General features: G+C 46.0%; 2 protein-coding genes across 3 annotated transcripts in view; one reads left to right on the forward strand and one right to left on the reverse strand.

The window, feature by feature from the left end:
• Rfc4 (replication factor C subunit 4) overlaps positions 1-17406 on the forward strand; it is a 751101-nt gene that overhangs the window by 560228 nt on the left and 173467 nt on the right. The gene's annotated exons all lie outside the window — the stretch shown is intronic.
• Positions 1-17406, reverse strand: part of St6gal1 (ST6 beta-galactoside alpha-2,6-sialyltransferase 1) — a 144388-nt gene that overhangs the window by 96587 nt on the left and 30395 nt on the right. The window lies entirely within an intron of this gene.

Below are 17406 nucleotides of genomic sequence, written 5' to 3' on the forward strand. Positions count from 1 at the left end.
GGTTCTCAAGTTGTGGGTCGAGACCCCTTCAGCAACCCTCTATTTTCAACACACACACATTACAATTCATAACGGTAACAAAATTACAGTTATGAAGTAGCAACGAAAATCATTTTATGGTGGGGGGAGGTCAGCACAACATGAGGAACTGTATTAAAGGACCGCTGCATTAGGAAGGCTGAGAACCACCGCTCTAAACTGGGATGAGCTTTAATGAAATGTTAAGAGCCAAGGACATAGCAACCCAACAGAGAGCAGGCGAGGTGTGGCCCATCGACTCCCACCAGCACCTCAGTCATCCTGACCAGCTGGTGTGGAACTCAGTCAGGTCCGCACATGAACGCCAAGGTTTAGTCACAAGGACAGAGGTAAGCTACAAAGGACACTGTAACTGCCCCTGAGAGGAAAGAGGACATTTTAAAAGAACATTTGGGGCTAGGGAAACAGTAGGTGGAACTCACATCTTGTCCAGGATTGCTTAGTACACACACTGCTTGACACCTGTTTTAAGCCTTAGTGGCATCTTCAATCCCAAAGATGAACTGGGGGAGTAGAAGCCACTGGACCTTTGTCTCTTTTCCCAGGCTGTTGGGGTTCAGGAGCTCGCCCAAAACCTCAGTAACAGGACCAACAGCGGGGACAACCTGAGAAACACTGTTACGTCACGAGGCACGCAGTCCTGAAAGAAACCTGAAGGACCCTGATTGATCTTTGGGCTAATGAGGGAGGGAGACTTGATTGGGGGAGGGGGAGGGAAATGGGAGGCGGTGGCGGGGAAGAGACAGGAATCTTTAATAAATAAATTAATAAAAAGAAAAAGAAACCTGAACAACCCCCATCTGGCTTGCATCCCTCTGCTGCTCTTTACTACCCGCACAAGCTTGAATAAGCAACTACCTTCTTGCTGGGCAGTGGTGGCACACGCCTGTAATCCCAGCACTTGGGAGGCAGAGGCAGAGGCAGAGGCAGGTGGATCTCAGTGAGTTTGAGGCCAGCCTGGTCTACAAATTGAGTTCCAGGACAGCCAGGGCTGTTACACAGAGAAACCCTGTCTAAAAAAAAAAAAAAAAAAATTCTCCAAAACCTGTCTTCTCATTTTTGAAAGGAAGACAAATACACACATACACGCGCTTGCTGGGCCCCCATAGCCTAGTTCTGAGCACTAAAGCTAATTTCTTTCCAAGTGGATGCTGTAAGCCGCAGTGCCTCTAATTACTGATATCTTTGTTTTTATCTTGCTGAGGCTTCAAAGGGCCCCACAGGGAGCAGGTGGAGTCAGTTGCCCAGAGGCACAGCCCTGCTAGGTCCCTGCGGGAGACAGAAGAATGCTTCCAAATGCTTTCTGCCTCCAGCTGCTCTCCACCTCGGCAGGATCAAGTTTCCCCCTGACCTGGTGGGTTCAGGAGCGTTCTGGGTCTCACGTGACAGTCTGGCAGGCGCAGCTGTTCCCAGTGAGGGCATTAATAATACAGGCCTTTTTCCGCAAACTCTGGCAAACCGTCTGAAATGACAAGTGAAAACACCGTGTCCAAATTCTCCCCGGGACGCAGGGCGGGGTGGCCGGAGGAACTCACCTTTATCAGGAGGAACTTAGTTATCTGGGCTAAGCTAAAGGAAATGGCGAGGGCTCAGAGGGAGGGGCCGTTAGGAGAGCTTTCCAGGGAATGCCATAGAAGCCAGAAGCAACTACAAATCACAATCCCAAAGAACCTAGACAACAATGCGGACACTAAGAGAGATCGAGCAGAGATCTAATCTACCTGGGAAGTAGAAAAAGACAAGATCTCCCGAGTAAATTGGGAGCGTGGAGACCTTGGTGGGGGAGGGTTGAAGGGGAGGGGAGCAGAGAACGACGTAGAGCTCAATAAACATCAAAAAAATTTTGAAAATAATTAAAAAAAATAATTGCACTGTTAGCAAGTGGGGGAAAAGCCAGAAGCAAGAGGATACAGCCCTTTGACTTAGGGTCCCAGTGGTGACCAGAACCGTGGGTTTCCTCTTAGCAATAGCAAACTACAGCAGCAGAGTTGCCTGAGACAGGAGACGTGGGGGAGTGTTGTGGAACCTTCCTAACTGTGTGAACATGTGCTACATTTGTTTATGTTGCAGAACATAACTGTGTAAAGGTGTGTTACATTTGTTTATGCTGCCTTTAATTATGTAAGAGTGTGTTGTTTCACTTGTTGGCCTAAGCCACCTGATTGGTCTAGTTAAAAGCTGACCGGCCAATAGCGAGGCAGGAGAGGGATAGGCGGGGCTGGTGGGCAGAGAGCTAAATAAAACAAGGAGGGGGGGGGGGCAGAGAAAGGGGGAGAAAGATAGAGGTATGTCCTGGGCCAGAAACCAGGCAGCTGCCAGCCAGATGAGAAGCGGGAAAGTAGAAAGAAAGAAAGAAAGAAAGAAAGAAAGAAAGAAAGAAAGGAAAAGAAAGGGAAAAGCCCCAGGCAAAACGTAGGTGGAGAAAAACAGGTTAAGTTATAAGAGCTAGCAAGAAATGAACCCAAGCTAAAGCTGAGCATTCATGATTAATAAAAAGTCTCTGTGTCATGATTTGGGAGTCGGTTGGTGGCCCCAAAGAAAGCCTGGTACAGGAGAGCACCCGGGGTAATGGACAACAGGGCTTGCACGCCCTTTGTCCATAAGGTCTCTGCACCCAAGATGGTAAGGCACTCAGCGAGTACCAGTAACTGAAGTAGGATGTGGTGCGCCGGGAAGAAAACCCTAGCTTTGTGTCTACAGCAGCAGTGACACACACTGAAACCAGCCCTTCGCTTGCTCTCAGCCTCAGTTTCCTCATCAGGAAAATGCGATGGCGCCACACGGGTTTAAAAGTTCTTTTACGAATGTGATGTAGAACAACATACATCGCCCTGAAGTGATGCATGGAAACAGCGGGCACCCCATGATGGACTTCTCTGCTTCAGATACAGAGCAGACCCCAGCTGCCCATCGCGTCTAGCATCAGTGTGGGGCGTGGGGCGGGGTGCACACGACTGTAGGGAGGTGAACGGGGTACGAAACACCTGGGCGGGGTGGTCTTGCTTTTAGTTGGATCTAATCTGTGATCTGGACTTTGGAAGCCTCCTAAAGCAGCACAGCTCTAAGACATGAGTGCTTAGCAGGCCAAGACTTTGTCATGATCGTCAGCACCCTCCCAGTTACCACTGTCTTCAGGGACTGAACAAGTACACCACGTGGGGTTGCAAAAGCAAGGTCTCTACTTGTGAGAATCAAGGAGCAGAAGGCAAACACCAGCCCCACACCAGCCCCACACCAGAGAGCCAGGTCAGGGTTAAACTTGTCTTTAGCAAGAGAGCCAGGTCAAGGTTAAAAACTTGTCTTTAGCAAGAAGTCAGCTCAGCAAGAGGCAGAAAAACAGCCACTGGCATCTGTTTATCTCTTTATTCCCTTTTTGCACCTAGCCCAACTGTGGTCTTCAGCAGGCTCTCAGTAAATAACTGAATTAATTAATGAACGGGATCTTCATGCTGGAAGCACAGTCCCGATCATATGAAAAATAAAAATATTCTTGTCTATTGTTTGGAAAGATGACCCAACGCATATAAAGATGCATAACAGAATGTAGCGACACAGTAATTTACTTTAAAAGGAAAAAAATCAGAGTTTTTCCTCTCTCTCACACACACACATTTATTTCTTATGCACTTACCTTGTGAGTGGACCGTGGGTGCATGTACCATAGCACTTGTGGAGGTACCTCAAAGGACAACCTGTCTGGTCTTCTCTTCCTATGTGAGTTCTGGGATGGAACTTGGGTCATCAGGCTTGGTAGGAAAAGTGTTTTCCCACTGGGCCATCTCTGAATCATTCTTCTAGCCTGGGTCGTCTTCATGGACTGTTGATTACACCCCACAAATCTGTTTCAAAACTCATCTATTACTCTCTAAACCATCATGGTGGCCCTCTTGATTTGCCGAACAGATTCATAAACACACTCTACAATAGAAAAAGACAGCTACCCCTTGAGGCTTACATAGTCTTGGAGATGCCCCTCATACCCATGGGTACATTAGCAGGTAAAAGGCTGGACATCTGTAACCTTGTAGAGTGGTCTGTGTTGAGGCGGAAGGTCCTGCATGGCCAAGCCTTGAGCCAGGCACCCAATACCTTCCTGAATATCACACAAGGACTCCTCTGTCTGTGGCCAAAGCTAAGGTCGAAAGCCCCACGTCAGGATCACTTTGTGGTGAAGTGTCCTGTCTCTCAGATTGTTCACTCACATAGCTCCAGAGTTCCCCACCTAGAATCTGTAATTTTACATTTGTTGGTGTTAATCTCTCTCTCTCTCTCTCTCTCTCTCTCTCTCTCTCTCTCTCTCTCTCTCTCTCTCTGCAACCTGTGTGGGGGTGAGGACTGGACTCATGTGCTCACATGGAACCATGTGATAACCATGATATAAGATATACCAACAGATGTACCACGAAGTAAGTAGATGGCACGCTTCCCCACATGGCCAGGGGAGGCTCACATTTAGTTTTGTGTTAATGCAGGGGACACCTGAAGGACAGGCAGCCAGATCTAACACTCCCCAGGAGCCATGCACCCCACCACCCCAATCTCTTCTCCTCCCTGCTCAGAAAGCAGCCATTAATCCTATCTTGATTAGAAGGAAGTCTACTGGAGCCCAGACTCCTCAGAATAGACTGCTGACTCTCTCCCAGCCATTCCTGATAGGTAGAAACGATGTGGGGGAGAGAAGGGGGGATTAGGTGGTGGTGGTAGCAGTCTCTACAGTTCCCTCTCAAGGTTACCTCTGCCTGGGCGCGCAGTTGAGAATCTTAGCAGTAGTGAGGTCACATGCTACCTATCTCCCCAGCTCAGGGACCTGTACTACCTCCTTCAGCCTCTCCCCAGAGTGTGTACGAACGGGCCCTGAGCACACAGCTGCTTCAGAGAGAGTTGCATCTCTGGGCGGGCGGGCGCCAGGTGGGTGTGGTATTTGAAACCTAAGCTCCTCTGACTCCAACACAGAGTGGAGTCCTACCAGCTCTCCAAGGACATTCCCGTCCTCCCGGGAAATGCATTCACTGCCTTCAACCAAGTTCCTTTTCCATGGCAACACCCCAAATTGCTCCAGCTCCAGCAAACACTGGCCGCAAATACTCTTCTCGGGTGAGTCCCTAAGGGGAGACCCGTGACTGTGACCTTGTAGGCACACAGCTGTGAGCTCACCACAGCAGGGTGTCCTCACAGACTCGGGTAGTGTTCAGGGACCAGGGACAGCAGCTGGAACAAGGCAGCTGTCACCTTGCTGGGGTCACAATGGCTACCTAGTGATTTGCTGTAAAATCTTTCTGCATGCCTGCTTCTCTGTGTTCAAATATTTAAACTACGCCCTTCTTACGTTTACGGTGAAGATAAATGAACTAACTGGGAGCAACACTTGGGGCCCAGGATGTGAGCATGTTATCAGTCACGTGCCTATGTTCTTTCTGCAGCGTGCAGAAACCACCTCTGTGCCTAGAGGAAGGAAGAACAGAAGACACTGGGTCTGAGGTGGGCCTGAAGACCAGTGGCTGCTCTCAGCACCATCACACCAAAACACCCTGAGAAAACACTCCCCCGGGCCAGTTCCAGAGGGACAGAGGGTGGGACACTGGTGCCAGGAAGGGGCAGGGTGGGACCACAGCAAAATAACCCACTTGGAGGTTGTTTGCTCAACTCTGAAGAAAAAGGACAAAAACAAAACAAAACAATAAAACCTGTCCTCCCTGGAAAAAATAAATGGCTCTATGAAATATCTCCTTCCTTGGCCATCCAGAACAATGACTGGGTCAAAGAGGGAACACGTCCGGGGAGATTCTGGAAATGGTGAAAGAGGGAACCCATCAGAGGGCACGCTAGGCTGTAGGCTGTGACTGCGGACAGGTCTGAGTTCAAGCAGGCAGATCCGAGAGTGGCAAGTAACTCTCAGTCAGGAAAACAGGCAGTCGGGACACAGAAGCTTCCCCTGCAGTGCCTGGAGCAGTGAAGAAGACACACCTCATATCATCCAGCACAGGCAGGGAGATGGGGGCGGGAAGGCCGTTAGGTTGTCATGCTACAAAACATCTGGCAGTCTCAAAAAATTAAACAACATGTATGCCATAGAATCCATTGTTTCTAGTCCTGGACACTTGTCCCAGAAAAAAAAAAAAAAGAAAGAAACTTTTCATATAAAAGCTACAGATATCAAATCAGTCCCAAGTCTAAAATAGCCTTCAATGGGTAAAGGGCTGTAGTGAATGAGAAATTTGTTCCCCACAGGCTAGAGTATTTGAACACTTGGTCCTGGGTGGTGGCCCCGTTTGGGGAGGTTGTGGAACCATTTGGAGGAGAGGCCTGACTGAAGTAAGGTATTTTGTTAAGGGAAGGTTGAGAGTTCACTCTTTGCTTCCTTGATGTGGCTGAGAAGTGAGCTCTCTGTGTCCTGTTTGTAGTGGCATTTCATTTGTATTTTAATAAATAAAGCTTGCCTGAAGATCAGAAAGTCCAACAGCCCCACTGGTCAGCCTTACTGTAATGAGCATGGAAGCAGATTCCTCTGAATGAATAAATAAAGGGGAATCTGTAGTGTAGATAGAGCAGGAAATTTATAGAATAAGAATGAATGTAACTTGGTGTAATGTAAAAGCATTTCTTCTTGTGTGTGGTGTGGAAAATTACTAAGGTGAAATATTAAGAGAACATTTGCCCCTTGAAGGCTGCCACACCCATCTGGCCCTGCCAGATGTGGGGGCTGCACCCAGCAACCATGGTAACAAAATAATCTTGCCACACAAGAGGGATGGGACCCCCCAACCTTCTGTGGCCAGTCAATACTGATAACCTAGGATACCTGTTTATTGGAAGGATCAAACGAGGGGCAGTTTCGATCTGACTTAAAAGAGGAGGCTGAAGCAGGGAGGTTATCTCACTTCTCACAATGGCTCTGGCACCAGGCCTCCGTGAAAAGAGAGATCCTCCTAGCCTGTCTCCTGAAAAGCAGAAATATTAAATGTCTTGCCTAAACATTTAATGCTCTGTCTCCCGAGTACAGAGCTTTGTCTCCCGAAAACAGACATTTAACGCCTTGCATGCCCGAATGCAAAGCCCCATTCCCTGAGAGTGGACATTGAAGGTCTGTCTCCCGAGAACAGACTAGATACTCTGCCTTTCAGAATGCTTTGCCATCCCCTTCGTCTTCTGAGCAGACAGAACGCTTTGCCATCCCAAGAGCAAAGCCTCATCTTCAGAGAGTAGAGAACTAAAAGCCTTGTCTCCCAAGACTCGGTCACCAGAATAACTGAGTCCAAGGCCCTACATTCTGATATCAGAACCTTATCTCCTGAGCACAGATACCCAGCCCCCAGTGCAGACAAGAGCCCAGCCTGAAGAAATTCAAAAAGCCCTTTTAAAGCCAGGGAATACCAGGTCATATGATATGATGCTATTTCATGTGTGTATGAGATATTAAGAGAAGAGCATAGACATGTTAATACATATGTTTAGTGTGTGAAATGTTAAGAGATATCTTATGGATAATTGATAGGATTAGGAAATGTTAATGGATAAGTTAAGGTTAAGAAGTGTTTTATGAATAAGTGATAAGTTAGATTAAGGTTATGAATTGGTTTTATGTATTAGGTTTAGTAGAATTAATAATTGTGATATTGAAGTGCCTGTGTGTTGCCCATCATCAATCCCCCATGCCTATTAAGATTGCAAACCCATCGATGCATTGGATATTGAAGTTGCTAGTAAAGAATCATTATAAAAACAATTCTCTTGCTTGGTCTGGTCACTCATCACTCTCTGGGGGCAAGGGCACAGAGTCCTCATAGATATTACTCGAAAAGAACCTGGAGCTGAAGTCCCCCAGCTCGTAACACTTACAGACCAGGCAGTGGTGACACACACCTTTATTCCTGGTAGCCACACTAGCTGCCTTAGAAAACCAGGCAGTGCATGCCTTTAATCCCAGCCCAAGAGAGGGTTATAAAATGGGAGGAGACAGCTCTCAGACACGGTCTCATTCTGATTCCTGGAGGCAGGATTGCCATTTGGGACTGAGGTAGAGGTAAGAGCCAGTAAGTAAGACTACTTTTCTTTTCTGGTCTTCAGGCTAAATCCCAATTTCTCTCTCTGAGTTTTTGTTGATCGTGCTTCACCTGTTCCTGCCAGCATGCCTGTTGCTTGCTGCCATGTCATCCCTACCATTATAAACTCTAACCCTCTAGAATCATAAACTGAAATAGACCTTCCTCCTTGACTTGCTTCTGGCCAAAGTGTTCGATTGCAGCCATAGAAAAGTAACGAATACACAGGTTAGGATATCTTACATCCATACCGTGGAATAGTACTCAGCCATGAAAAGAGAGAAAACAAGCCACAGTCAACAATGTCGGTGGGCTTGAGGGGCATCTAAAGTGTATCTCTGAAGATTCCATATTGTGTGAGACAACCATCCGGATGCAGAAGTGGTAGGAGCCAGTGCGATGTCAAAAGCAGAGCAGTAGGGAGGTCTCTGTGGTTATGGACCACTTCTGAATCCCGATTACAGTGGTGGCTGCACAGGTGTGCGCAGAGCAGAGAGCATTGCCTGGACAGCACAGTGCTTTAAGAACCCACCCTTCCCAGTGTACTGTAATTACATAAGACGGGGCAACTGGGGAAACCACAGCTCGGTCCTACCCGGCTCTGAACCACCTGTGCAGTTTTTGGTGAATTCTGTAATTATTTCAAAGCGAAAAGGACTGGAAAAGAGGAGTTTGTAATCAGAGAGCTGGGATGACAGACCGCCTCCACCGACTCCAAACGCTACTGCTCAAAGCAGATCAAAGCACCCTTAACTCTGTCAAGCCGCAGCCTCTGCTTCACCTCCACACACAGCTAACTCTTCGTGTCTGTGAAACCATCCGTTCTCCCCCAGGACACTTCTCAAGTCAGGACCGCTGGTCCCCTCTTACCAGAACGGACATCATACTTACTCAACTCAGCTATAATTATTAGGTTATTTGTATCTCCAGCTCCATGCACAGCAACAGAATTTGAGGAAGTATTTACAAAACCTAGCTAATAAAGCCTTGATGGGAGAATATATAAGCCAATCTTCCAATCAAACTGTAAAAAGAGATTCAATGAAATTTTTAATACAAACATGTGTTTAAGATTTATTTTATTTATTATGTACACTGTGTTCTCTCTGCATGTATGTTTGCATGCCAGAAGAGGGCATCAGATCTCATTATAGACTGTGAGCCATCGTGTGGTTGCTGAGAATTGAACTCAGGACATCTGGAAGGGAAGTCAATGCTCCTAAACTCTGAGCTATCACTCCAGTCCCATGTAGATAATCTTTTTAATAAACGCCCCGAGATATAAGCTGAAACTTCATATAAGGAAATATGTAGCTAGTAGACGCATACATGAAAAGCAGCTGAACAACATTAACCTGGAGGGAAATACGGACCGGAGGACCACAGGAAAGACGACCCAGGAAGCTAAAAGCACCTGGCTACAGACACTGGCAAGGCAGTGGAGCAGCTGCAGAGCTATTCTAGAAGACAGTGTGCAACTTCCTAAATAGCAAATGCACACGAGCTGCTCGACACAGACATTCTCTACCATGAGTTTTCACAAGAGAAATCTATGTCCACGGCTATATAAAGATCCCCCCCACGCACAAATTCCTGATGAATACTTCAATTTAATAGTTGCGAATTGAAAGCAATCCAAATATTTGCCTAAAGGTCGGTGGTTAAACTGTGGGACACCCACACCCTTTCAGCAACAAAGGAAGAAATGACTGATTCGCATAACAGAAATCAACATTATAAAGGTGCCGAGGGATTGAAGGGTGCTTGTTACAGAACTCCACCCTCATGAGGCCCAGGAAACGCACATGCTGGGGTGACAGGAAGCAGATTTGGTCATTGCTGAGGTGGAAAGGTGACAGAAAGGAGCAGGAGGGAAATGTGGAGAGGCAGGCAATGGGCTGTGAACATTAACGCGGTCCCCGGGTGTGTAGACATATGCCAAAACTCCTCATGTTGAGTAATTTAAACATAGACAAGGTTGTTGTCTATTAATCAATCCTAGGTAAAGGCAGATGAAGCATAATAATGGAAACATTTAATAGGCACCTCCTTTCAGGAGAAAAGCCTTATGTAAATTACTATTAATCTTCATTCATGGTAGAAATTCTTCAAGCTATCTGATACTGGAGGAAGCTGGTCAGAGAGCCTCCAGGGCCTGGGGAGACTGCAGCTGTCCTCAGGTCAGAGTCTAGCATCAAACCTTGCAAAACTGAGCACTCCTATGAGTTCAATGGCAAGTTCCCCAACCCGAAGGCTTGGGTGGTAGATCCCAGCAAAAAACACACACTAAAGGAGACAGTTGGATGGAGGGGTGGGGAAGGGAGGAGCAGAGAGGCAGAGACCTCTGCTAAGTAAGGCACCAGCTCCCCATCCCGGCTTGTCTTTGCTACAGATGCCTTTAGCGGCAAAGCCCTCAGCAGACTGAGGCAGGAAGGTGGCGTGAAGGCCTCCAGAACAGCCTTCTTTTTGACCAGAAAGTTTGATGACCCTGGTCAGTCAAGAAACCAAATCCCAATTCCACTTGAGCAGTGGACAAGGCTGTTGTGGTTTTCTGTCTCTTTAAGAGACAAGCCACGCCCACTCCCACTCCGCTCCCTCCCCCATCCGCTGGGCTTTTTGGCTGCCAAGTAGTAGACACTCAGTAAATATCTACAAAACTACATCAAAGTCTTCTTGCCTGGGATTTTTTTTGCTAAACAGGACTTCAATAGCACAAGAAATAATCCTCTGAGGGATGAAATGAAATCAAGAAGCTTCCATACAACAAAGAGAGCAAACACTGGAATGAATGGGCAGCCTACAGAACAGGAAGAACTCTTTGCCAAGTACACCTCAGGCAAGGGATGTAGTATCCAGGAAACAGAAAGGATGGTGAAGACTAAACACACACAGTAGGTGAATGTGTCAGTGAACTGAACAGGCAGTCCACATAACAAACACAGAGAGTTGAGACCTGCATTCTAATATTGTCCCTTAGCCGCCAGGGAAATGTAGATTAAAACCACAAATCTCACCACAGTCGAGAAAACAAACAACAATAAATTATGGTGAAGACCTGGGGCAAAGGACCCATTATTCACTGCTGATAAGTATGTAAACTAAAACAGCCATTGTTGAACCCATATGGAGGTTTCTCAGCAAATTGACATGCAACTTCCATACGAGTCGGCTGTGCTGCTCTTGGGCATATTCCTAAAGGGTTCAGTCAACACATTGAAGAAAATGCCTTATGTATCTATGTTTATAGCAGCACCGTTCATCATAGCAAGAAGGAACCAGGTAGACGCCCATCAGCTGGGGAAAAGATAAAGAAAAGTCTGTCTACACAGTAGAATTTTATACAATCATAAGGAAAAATGAAATCATGGCACGTGCAGAAAAATGGGCAGAACTGGAAATCACTGTGCTGAGTCAGACCCCACCCCCAACCACAGAGGAAAATTAAGTTTATCCATCATACTCTGTCCCTTGTAAAAACATCTGAGAACTCAGGGGTCAGAAACCCCATTTCTAGCCAGCAGGGAGGGCTGGGAAAGTAACAGCAGGCTCACCACCTGGGGCATCAAGTGGAAGCTGCAGGAAGGGCAGGCTCCCTCATCTGATTGGTGGTCTCTCACCCTACAAGAAAGAGTCCCTGGGATTTAGCAGATCAGCTCAGAGAGTTGCAAACTCCACTGCAGCTGTTCCAAGGTGACACCATACTCCCTTAGGGGAGGAAAGGCCTGGCAAAGCTAGGATGCAAACCCCCCACCTGGAAGACCACTTGCTGCAAAGGGCATTAGGCGACTCTGAGCAGACCTTAACTATATCAGCGCTTAAGTTTCCATATCTGAGACATGGGTGCAGACATGTGCTGCTGGAGACAAAACACGGAGCAAGACGGCAGGGGCAGGGGGGGCTCCATCTACGACCCGCTCTTTCTTACCTCACAAAGATTCCTCATAGTCTTTAGAGTAAGGCCTTCTTCTCCTGCATCATCTTTGAGAAGGGAAGCCAAGCCCTTGATGAGGAAGGAGGCATATATCCAAGAACACTTCAGACTGCTTCTGAAGGGTACTAGAGCTTTGGCCACTCTGCAAAGGAAGGCCTGGGAAGGGCAAGGGCAGGGCTAGCAGCCGGAAACATCAGTCATGGCCACTTGTTGGTTATATACAACAACAGCTCAGGGGTCAGGCAGCCTCAGGGACCAAGCCTGCCCCAGCCTAGCTCTTCCTCTCCAGTGTTGGAGGGAGAGAGGCCACTTGTTGGTTCCTGGCCGCTTAGCCCCAAAATAATCACACAGAAACTGTATTAACTAAATCACTGCATCATTGCTGAGCCCATTAGCTCTAGCTTCTTACTGGTTAACTCTTACATATTAATTTAACCCATTTCTATTAATCTGTGTATCGCCACGTGGCTGTGATTTACGGGCTAATGTTCCAGCTGGCTCCCGCAAGGCTACATGGCTTCTCTCTGACTCCACCTCTTTTCTCCCAGCATTCCATTCAGTTTTCCCTGCCTACCTCTATTCTTTTGCCCTATCAGGTCAAGCAAGTTTTCTTTATTAATTAACCAATCATATTCACAGCATACAAAGGGAAATCTAACATCACTTCCCCTTTTCTGTTTAAATAAAAAGGAATGTTTTAACTTTAACATAGTAAAATTGCATATATAAAATGGGTATCAAGCAAGAGTTACAGTTATAATATTCATATCTACTTTACCTTTTATCATAACTAAGGAAAACTATAACTATCAATTCTTGAACTCCATCAAAGATCGCAGAAGGATATAATATTACCTAAGTAAACAGGAAGTGCATTGTAAGCAACTTCCAAAACTCTAGAAATGACAGAGACACCTTGCTGCCTGGACAGTCACTCAAAGTTCTTCTGTACTGTTGGGGCATCCATCTTCAGCCTACAGGCCCATAGTATCCAGAAGACTTTTCCACAAAACAGAAAATTTCAAAGACAATTCCACCTATATTGGCAGTTTGTCAGTCACTTTCTTCTGTGTCCTGCAGAATGTCTTGCAGACTCTTTCATGAAACAGGAACCCCGAAGGTCCTTTCTCACCTTTAGGCAAGTCCAGCAGTCATTTTCTGCTGGTCCTGCATGTCCAGTTCATCAAGTAGTCCAGACAAGAGTAGTTTCTTGCCCAAATGGCTAACTAACTCCATAAGTAGCCTCTTCAATGCCTATCTTCCTCTTGAAGTAATTGGTGCTGCCAGGAGCAGATGTATCTCATTGTCATAAAAAATCCTAAGCTCGCCCGGCGATGGTGGCGCACGCCTTTAATCCCAGCACTCGGGAGGCAGAGGCAGGCAGATCTCTGTGAGTTCGAGACCAGCCTGGTCTACAAGAGCTAGTTCCAGGNGAGTTCGAGACCAGCCTGGTCTACAAGAGCTAGTTCCAGGACAGGCTCCAAGGCCACAGAGAAACCCTGTCCCAAAAACCAAAAAAAAAAAAAAAAAAGGCCTAAGCTCTTAAAACATTTTAAATGCCATATTCTGAAGGTCTTTGAAAGATTTTAAGAATAGCTAACTAAAATATATTTCTATATCTATAAAACCTAACTGACTACAAGCTTGACTATTACAGATGACTATCTATTAACCTATATTTCTTAAATTTACATTACATTTTTAAATGAACTACACAATCATGATACCTTAATCAAGAGCAGAAATATACATATAATAAGATTGACCTTAAATTTGTATCAATAAACCAAGATCCATACCAATGCAAGTCTCCTAGCATATCCCCCTTTAAATATAAAGAAACATTTATAAACAATATTTGGGAATTTGGTTGTAGTACTCTCCAAAGTACTTCCTGCTGTTTATTGGGTGAAGTAATTTTTTGAGGGGTATTCAAGGCAACCTTTCAGGAGGTCTTGGTCTATCAAACTATATTAGTCTGGAAGCAATACACAGGTTCTCATTCTCTGTGGAAACAAAAGAAGAACCTCTTTTCCAAAGCAACATATCCTTAGACTCAAATTTTGAATTTAAGATTCCTTTGAATTATATATGTTGGCTTAGCTTAGCAATCCCCAGAATCAAAGGTCTCTCTGCTGTCAAAAATATTTTTTGCAGTCAAAAAAATTCAAAGGCAACACAATAATATACATAGTACAGACTCTCTGTGAATTTTCCATCTTTACGTGGCTTATTATTACTTAATTCTTTAATCTATGACCGTCTGTACTCTGACTCTTTAAAGACTTTGTTTTATTTTTTTAAACCATTTACTTCGTTTCCAACTCTCTATACTCTTTTTCTTCTCTCTTCCAAGCCTATGTACATTTATCCAACACTGTGACCCATTTAGAGGTATTTTATTTCTGAGTCTGTCCTATTATGTATCTGTAATTCTTTACTGTCTTGAACAGCTTTTAAAATGGTAAGCAGCTTGGTTGGAGTGCCTCTGGATGCTGTCTCCACCTCTCTCCAATTTTAAAATGGTAGAGGTACCAATACTCCTACTCTGGGACTGCCAGGTAGGAGCCATGCTCAGCACTTTAACTCTGAGAATGAGCATGCAGCACATAAACCCTTTTTATCTGAGGAATAGCTAGATATGCCATGCAGAGCATTGCGCAGCCTGGAAATATCTATTTGTATGGCAGCAGGAATCTGCCATGCTCTCCTACCTGTGCACTCCTAGCAGTCCTGATCCTACTGCCTGCCCAGGCAGGGGGCGCTGAGCTGCAGGCATGGTCTCAGCTACTTTCCCAAGTGGGCATACAAGCACCCGGGCCCACAAGCCCCATTCAAGTGCTCCATAGCTGGACCTCCAGAAAGAATCAGAGCTCATGCTGACAGCACAGCCCAGAAAGTTGGCATTTCAAAAGCATGGCTTTTTTTTTTTCCCTACCACTGAGTCAGGATAACCTCTCTTAAAGGAGCCGCAGTTTGCCCCCAGCAAGCAAAGCCCATTAGGGAAAATAAATACAGCAAAACTTTGTTTTTTAGTGTTTAGAGTTCCTTTTCAAGTTCTCTCAGGTTTTACATAGATTTAGTCCACCACATTGGCATGCCAATTTGTAGGAGGGAAAGAGGCCACTTGTTGGTTCTGGGCCATTTAGCCCCAAAATAATCACACAGAAACTGTATTAATCAAATCACTGCTTGGCTTCTTCTTGGCTAACTCTTACATATTAATTTAACCCATTCCTATTAATCTGTGTATCATCATGCGGCTGTGGCTTACGGGCTAATGTTCTGTCTAGCTCCTGCAGGGCTACATGGCTTCTTTCTGACTCCACCTCCTTTCTCCCAGCATTCCATTTAGTTTTCCCTGCCTACCTATTCTTTTGCCCTATCAGGCCAAGCCATTTTTCTTTATTAATTAACCAATCATATTCACAGCATACAAAGGGGAAATCCCACACTGCTCTAGGATCCCATAGTTTCACCACCACCAGCTGCTAGGTGGCCTGGATTTTTCAGATGAGGGTGAGGGCCCTGATGCCCGCTGTGACCCTTCCCACCTTTGTCATTTTCTGAACCACAAAAGGAAATTGAAATGTCACCAAAGTCTCACCCTGTCCCTATACCCTCTTTTAGGAAGTGCAAAAAGTGCAAAGTCAGAGCCAGAAGACTCAGAAAGAAGGGCAGAGGCCAGGACTCCATTATGCTAATTTAATTAAGTCTAATCTGCTGACAGAGGGGTGGGAGTGGGGGGCCTTGAAGAAAGAGGCTTTTGTTGAAGCCTCATGTTTGGCAGGAAGTCACAGTCACCCTCCCTCAGAGATGAAGAGTCAAAAGCTCTGACTGGGTCCTGGCTTTCACATCTAATGTTGCTAAGGCTTTCTTTCCACACTCCCCTGGCCAGCTCCTCAACTTTTCCAGGAAGAAAATGCACCCCAGATGTTGGTCAGTAAATGAAGGGCTTTCATCCGCCTTTATGAAAGAGTATCAATAATTCAGAACACCCACCCCCAAGATGTCCATCAGAGAGAGAAATGCAACCAGTTTCTCTCCATCAATAAACCGAAGGTTTCCTGGTAGCCTAACCCCTCCCTGCAGAGGTCAAGGAGCCCCCCACTTCAGAACACCCACCCCCAAGATGTCCATCAGAGAGAGAAATGCAACCAGTTTCTCTCCATCAATAAACCGAAGGTTTCCTGGTAGCCTAACCCCTCCCTGCAGAGGTCAAGGAGCCTCCCCCTTGAGAACACCCACCCCCAAGATGTCCATCAGAGAGAGAAATGCAACCAGTTTCTCTCCATCAATAAACCGAAGGTTTCCTGGTAGCCTAACCCCTCCCTGCAGAGGTCAAGGAGCCTCCCCCTTGAGAACACCCACCCCCAAGATGTCCATCAGAGAGAGAAATGCAACCAGTTTCTCTCCATCAATAAACCGAAGGTTTCCTGGTAGCCTAACCCCTCCCTGCAGAGGTCAAGGAGCCTCCCCCTTATCATTCTCATTGCCATTGTGTAGCTATCATAATAGCCACCATCATAGCTGTCCATGAGCTATGTGTGTATGTGTGTCTGAGCACACAGACCACAGACTGTGCCCTCTTATTCTCCCGGATCCCACTCAGAGTCAGTGGTCCAGCCCTTGCCTCACATGCTCAAGGCCCTAGGTTTGATCCCCAGAACCACCAAAAGAAAAAAGTCCTAGGAAGCCTTTGTAGCTTCTCCATTTTCCATGGCAATATGTCACTTTCCCATAAGGGTCAATTTTAAGCTGCCAACTGTTTTATACTGATTTGTCTTTTGTTTTTTTTTTTTTTTTCTGCAGTTCTTGGCTGACTTGGTGGGGAGGGAGTATAGTGCTTTGTTTTGTTTTTTTGCTTGTTTTGTTTTTTGAGACAGGGTCTGTCTGTGCAAACCTGGCTGTTCTGGAACTCACTCTGTAGACCAGGCTGGTCTTGAACTCAAAAGATCTACTTGCGTCTGTCTCCTGAGTGTGTGCACTACCGCTTTTTAACAACTGGTTTGTAAAATTCCCCGATGCTTAAAACCAACTCTGGAGACATTCTAGACTGGGTGAAAGCTCTCCTCCCCCTCATGGAGTCATCCCTCCACCTCCAAGCAGAAGGCATGGGTATCGCATGGGAGCCAAGGGGGAGCTCTAACAAAGGGCTGTTTTCAGACTCTGCTCTATTTTATTTCAGATGTTTGAGGTGAACTTTTATAATCAGAACACATCTAAGTTTATTAAAATCATTTTTGGTAAACCTACTGGAATGCTTTGCCATAACTGCCCTGCATAATTTTTGTCATCTGTGTGTGTATTGGATTTTGTGTGTGTGTGTGTGTGTGTGTGTGTGTGTGTGTGTGTGTGTGTGTAAGTGAGCTGGCTTTCCTGGGCAGAACAGAGCAC

This window comes from Alexandromys fortis, unplaced genomic scaffold (assembly GCF_014885135.2).
Source record: "Alexandromys fortis isolate MF-2015 unplaced genomic scaffold, M_Fortis_MF-2015_v1.1 scaffold_100_3062768_6864082, whole genome shotgun sequence".
Lineage (NCBI taxonomy): Eukaryota > Metazoa > Chordata > Mammalia > Rodentia > Cricetidae > Alexandromys > Alexandromys fortis.